The sequence below is a fragment of the Oryctolagus cuniculus genome, chromosome 6 (genome assembly GCF_964237555.1).
Source record: "Oryctolagus cuniculus chromosome 6, mOryCun1.1, whole genome shotgun sequence".
Taxonomy (NCBI): domain Eukaryota; kingdom Metazoa; phylum Chordata; class Mammalia; order Lagomorpha; family Leporidae; genus Oryctolagus; species Oryctolagus cuniculus.
Genome location: NC_091437.1, coordinates 121,292,145 through 121,298,501, shown reverse-complemented (window position 1 = coordinate 121,298,501; position 6,357 = coordinate 121,292,145). Strand labels below are relative to the sequence as shown.

The window sequence follows — 6,357 nt, the reverse complement described above, 5'->3', positions numbered from 1 at the left end:
CTTGTCTTTCTGAAAGTAGCTTATAGAGAGCCAATGATAATGGTGGTAACACCCATGAATGCTTGTGATTGTGAGTGTTGACTCTCCTTCAAAGTTACTGTGTCATTCAGCATCGTAGAATCAAACTATGTTTATTTGATGTCTACCAGGTTGGCTGATAATAATAGTCCCAAGTTTTGAAAATCCAAAGATTCATAAAGCATTCACAAATGTACTTAATTTCAGAGCACCAGTTTGGGTCCTGTCTCCTCTGCTTTCAGTCCAGCTCCCTGCTAATGTGCCTGGGAAGCAGTGGATCATGGCTTCAATTACGTGAGTCTCTAACATCCATGTATGAAAGCCAAATTGAAATCTTGGCTCCTTGCTGTGACTTGGCCCAGCCATGGCCATTGGGGGCAATTAGGGAGGGAACCAGCAGACTAAAGCTCTTTTCTTCTCTCTCCCTCTCCCCTCTCCCCTCTCCCATCTCCTCTCTCCTCTCTTCTTTCTCTCTCTCCCTCCCTCCCTCCCCTCTGTCATTCTGTCTTTCAAATAAATCTTCCAAAAAGTAAAATCAGGTTCAATTTGAACCACACACGTAGATGGGGATGGAAATCTCTTCCCTTGATTGACAAAAAAGAAGTAACATTTGTTGAGTTCCCACATGGCATAGAATCTTCATCATAATTCTAGAACTTGAAATGTTGTCTCCATATTACAGGTAAAGGGTCATTTGGTTCAGTCCCTTGGGTAAATTCCTAAATCACCGAGATAGATGTATGTCCCCTCTTCTCCCAAAGCCTGCAGGAAGATAAGCTGCCCAACCTCTCATGACCAGTTTTAGAAGCAACTCTGAAGATTTTGAACACAGTTTCACACCTGCAGCCCAACTCCTTCTAAGATTTGATATAATCCTTAGTGATTTACCACAAGTCCTTTGCACAACAAATGCACATGTTTTTCTGAGTCCCAAATACTGAGTCTGTGAAATACTATGCCCTTATTATTGCCAAAGAATTATATGTCCTTATTTTAAAAAGTAAACTAAGGACCTGCATTTGGCATAGCAGTTAAGATTCCAGTTGGAACTCCTGCACCCTATATCAGAATGCCTGGGTTTGAGTCTGGTATTTAATTCTGATTCCAGCTTCCTGCTTGTGTGTACCCTGAGAGCTAGTAATGATGGCTCAAGAAGTTGAGTCCCCTTCACAAATGTGGAACCTAGATTGGCCTCCTAGCTTCCAGCTCCCAAGCTCAGCCCTTGATGTTTTGGGTACTTAGGGAATAAGCCAGCAGATGGGAGCTCTGTCTGTTTCTCTCTCTCTGCCTCTAAATTGCATAAATAAACAACAAAATAAGTAAAATATTATAGTGCATATGATAAATACAATGAAATCCCTCCCTCACAGTATTGCCATGAGTGGTGAGCTTTCCACTGCCAAGGACTCATTGGCAGGAAGCTGGAGTCAGGAGCTGGAGCTGGGAATTGAACCCAGGTACTTCAATGTAGGATACAGGCATTTTAACCATTGGGATAACACCCACTTCAACTTTGTAGATTTTTAACACAAGAAGTCAATAGGAGTTTGGTTCTGTTTGTGTGTTCTTTATTACATGATTGAAACTACTCTAAATAAACACTGTAGAATTAGTAATGATCTTATGATATAATTTTGAGACACTCAAAATAAATTTTACTCTGTAATGAAAGTTGACTAACCCCACTTTTGATAAACTGAAGTGTTAGGACTGCCCTATCCAGTCCTTGGGTGGGAGAGGGGTTGATGTAATGAGAAAGCCTTGGAATGGGGAAGGCTCTTTCTTCCTAATGAATGCCCAGCCATCCCACTTGGTTTGGTTGAAAAGCAAGACTCAAAATCTAAGGTTTTGTGGCTGCCAAGATCCTGTCACTCTTAACATGCTTGTTTCCAGCTGTGGTCCATGATGCCTCTTCAAACAAATTATTTTGCAACGACTGATCATGTCCCACTCCCTTTAGATGGCCCATAACCACATTTGAGAGAGTTAGACAGAAATACTGCCTGACAGATGATCCACGCTGGGGCCAGAAGGCTTAAAGCACAACATCTCCCAACCAACTTGCCAGTGTGGGATGTGCCTGGGGCCCACACCTAACAACTGTGTCGGTGGTAACAACGCCTATGTGCCGAAACACTCAGCTGCTTCCTGTCTGCCCGTAACCCCAAGGCTTTAGGACAAGGGCTGTTTGAACTTTTCTTCCTAAGAGCTCACGCATCTTCTTCAAACAAGCAAATGCTGCTGTTAATATCCACCTCCGTCTGGCTGGATAGTAAGCTCCACAAGGGGAAGGGAGGTTTATCTGTTTTGCTCATTGCTGTGTGTTCTGTTCCTGGCATATGACAAGAAACCAACATATATTTGTTGAATGAATAAATGGAGATTCAAACAGTAACATTGTACCTCAGTTTTCTTCCAGGGAAAAGAAGTCCTAATAGGAATAAGCAGGGAGTAGTGTTACCCCCATAAATAAATACAATTATGCACAAATAATAATAGCAAATAAACAAAATCAGCAGGTAGTGAATATGCTGGAAATTTGCTATATAAAACACGATACCCTTCAGGATGCCTGTCTTATCATTATGCAAGGTGTGCCATGTCCCAAGGTTTGCCTGCCATGTGGTAATTGACACCTCATGCAGCTCATAAGATGGTATTTATTACAAATGAAGAAAACATACTCATTTTTATTTACTTTTACTGTTCCTCTTCAGTAAAGTATTTGGAATGGCCACATAATTCACTTTAATAAGAATTGAATTTCAGCAATTGATCTGTCAAGAGAAACATGGTTTATCCCATAAAATTCAGTGTGAGTTCATTGTTTATATTTTGAAGCATGGGAATTATTTGAGGGAGGTCCTAGAACTATTCTGCCCTCTGATGAAACAGTTTAATCATTCTCTCTTCATGTCTTTAAAAGGATTTACTTCCTGTAATATCTAGCCATGGCTGACTCTGACCATGCCAAAAATCTGTTATTTTTCCTCATGGCACTTGTCCCCATCTGGCATAAGTTCCCATTGTTGCCATTTAACATGAGTTTACTTGTTCAGTTGTTTAACATCCATGTCCCTTGGCCAGATGGTAAGCAGGGCTTTTTGTCAATTTTATCCTGCTGCTTATCTTGCTAGTGCCTAGAATAGTATCTGGAATGTGATGAGTGCTTAATAAATATTTGCCAAATAAATAAGTTAATTAAAACTTACATCAAAGATCCCAATGTCTGTGCTAGTGTGTGCTGGAGAGGAAGTGATGGCAATAACAGGGCTTGGCCTGCCAGGGCATCCATTGTAGCAGGAGGAGGTTCAGACATGGACAAGCACATGATCAAGCCAGGTCCACTCTTTTCTAGAGGTCTGTCATTTCATTTCCCATATTTTCAAAATGGGAGCAACAATACCATTTAATAGGATAGTTAAGACAACTACAATTTGGAAGAACTCCTAAGCTTTATAGAAGCATCAGATTTCGATATGTGTTGGGTACACATGTTAGTTGATGGAATGAGTGATTGAGTTGCACTTAGTGCAGCCTGTCTGCTGAAAAACCACTAATAGTTGCTTAGTCATCACAACAGGTGCATCAGGGAAGATTCTTTTCCGTAAAATAACAAGGTTCAGTGGTTTCATCAGGATCTTCTAAGGAGCTTTTAAAACGTATATTCTTAAGTGTAATAAACTGTACCACTCATTTACAAGTATTTCTCTACCTTCCTACTCCTAGGCCTACCTTATATTCCTTGTTTTCCTGTAGGTGGGGTTTACTCCTTACCCATGGACCCTGGGCATGACCTTTGTTGATGAATGATAAGTGGACATGATGAAGACCACACCAATTTAGAAACATTAGATGTGTTGGCATGGTTTGGTTTGGCACTGTTTTGAGTTTCTGCCCTCTGTTATGAGAACGGCATGCCCTAGTTAGCAGATACTCCTTCAACTGGGTTCTGGAATGAGAATACACATGTTTCTAGTTCAAGTCCAGGCAAGCCCAAATGAGCCACAGAAGACCGCAACCTTCATGAAACGTGAGCACAAATGTTTGTGTGAGTCACTGAGATTTCTATGCTGTGTGTTACCTTTGCATAAACGAGCCAGTACACCAGGATCCACTCCATGCCACCAAAGCACATCCTCTAATGCAAAGGAATCTGTTTCTAGACAACTCCTCATGTGATTCTGATAATTAATCAGATTTGGAATCCAGTCTCCTAGGCTATGCACCCCCCCTCCCCCTCCTGCCACCTGCCCATATGAACAGGGCTTGACGAATGCTTCCTCAATTCCTATAACTCACTAGTGGCATTCCTGGCTGTCAGGCCAATAGGAAAAGAAAAAAAATGCTCCCATGGTTTGGAGATGGTGATAAAATGTGGAGCTGCAGAGACTGAATTAACTCAGAAACTTCAAGGTCACTTGACCTCTCCTCTCCAGTGTTTTATTGGGAATGTGATAGAATAATTTATTACTGAAACAGGAAGATAAAACTTATGGAAGACATACTCTCTTATAGGCCAGATGGTTTGAATTTGTGTGGTAATTATTCTAGCTCTGACAATCCCTAATAAGGCTGCCTATGTTAGTTACTAAATTATTATTGGCTAATCAATGCCCAGCAGTTCTGACTGCTGACAGGTCTCGAGACACCCACAAGGGGCAAGAATGCGCTGTCAGTGGTCACTGGTGGAGACTAAGGCTGTGGTTTCAAGGAAGACTCATCTCAGCAATAAAGCCAGACCTGCCTGTTTGATTTCTAAAGAATAAAGATCTTTGTGTTCCCTGACCACTTATAATTAGATCACATGAAAGGTTATAGACAAAGTCAAAATCACCTTACTTCACATAAGTAAAAATTCTTAAAATAGTTCATCTTATGATCATGGTTATCTCTTACTACAGTTTAAACAGGACTCCATGGAGGAACAGATTTGTAACAAATAGTCCTATTTCTTTCTAAGCCAGTGACATTCCAATAAACATGCCACATTTGGTTTTATTGTTTTTATAAATTATTTTTATATATTAAGGTATAACTTTGACAAATAAAATGCATGTAATTAAAATGTTTTGATATATGTATGTTTTGTGAAATTATCGAACAAATATATCACCTCACATAGTTACCATTTGGTGTATGTTAAGAACATTTAGGGGCCGGCGCCGCGGCTCACTGGGCTAATCCACCACCTTGCGGCGCCGGCACACCAGGTTCTAGTCCTGGTCGGGGCACCGGATTCTGTCCCGGTTGCCCCTCTTCCAGGCTAGCTCTCTGCTGTGGCCAGGGAGTGCAGTGGAGGATGGCCCAAGTGCTTGGGCCCTGCACCCACATGGGAGACCAGGATAAGTACCTGGCTCCTGCCATCGGATCAGTGCGGTGCGCCGGCTGCAGCGCGGCGGCCATTGGAGGGTGAACCAACGGTAAAGGAAGACCTTTCTCTCTATCTCTCTCTCTCACTGTCCACTCTGCCTGTCAAAAAAGAAATTTAGGATCTACTATCTTAGAAAAATTTAAGTTTATAATACAGTATTATTAATGACAGTCATCATGTTTATATATATAAAATCTCTAAAACTTTAGTTCTTGCAGAACTGAAACAGTACACTATAGACCAATATCTTTCCATTTCTCCCACACACACCACAACCCCCGGTAATTACTCTTCTATTTTCTACTTCTATGAATTAAGCATTTTCAGATTCCTTGAATAAGTCAGGTCATGCAGCATTTGTCTTTTGCTCATGGCTTAGTCACATAATTCCCTGCAGTTTGATCTACATTATCACAAATGTCAGGATCTCCTTTTTAAAAGATGAATATGCTCCACTTTTTGTGTATATTACCTTTTTTTTATTCAGTCACTTCTCAATGGACACATAGGTTGTTTTCCGATCTTCAGTATTGTGAATAATGCAGATGTCTCTGTAAGGTGTTGATTTCATTTCCCAAAGGAGGGATTTCTGGAGCAATTGGAAGTTGTATTTTAATTTATTGAAGAACCTTCTGTTTTCTATAATGGCTCTACAAATTAACATTCTCACAAAGAGTGTATATGGGCTATTGGGGTGATTGTCTTGGTTGTTGTTTTGAATTTTTCTGAGAAGAAAACAAGGGGATAGGGAAATAGTTTAATCATTACTATTTATAGCATAAGAATTGAACTTGAATTTTGGTTCCTATTTTTAATTTCCTAAATTGATGGTATAAACTATAACTAACTGTATGTACTCGGCTATACCCCTGAGGATGTTTGAAAAGCATATTGTTACAGAGCTTGGGACGAATCAATTGGAATCCTGTGAGCCTGTCTTTCAGTATACAGGTATCTGGTAGAGC

The 6,357-nt window shown here is 40.5% G+C and overlaps 1 long non-coding RNA gene across 5 annotated transcripts in view; it reads right to left on the bottom strand.

Annotated features, from left to right (window-relative positions):
• Positions 1 to 516: 516 nt before the first annotated feature.
• Positions 517 to 6,357, bottom strand: part of LOC103348092 (uncharacterized) — a 558,105-nt gene continuing 552,264 nt past the window's right edge. For 2 of the 5 annotated variants that reach the window (XR_011389239.1, XR_011389242.1), the window contains one exon: positions 5,390 to 6,117. This is a non-coding gene — a long non-coding RNA (uncharacterized lncRNA). Of the gene's footprint in view, positions 6,118 to 6,357 lie in introns of all 5 variants that reach the window. The other 3 variants (XR_011389241.1, XR_011389243.1, XR_011389240.1) reach the window with 3 other exon arrangements.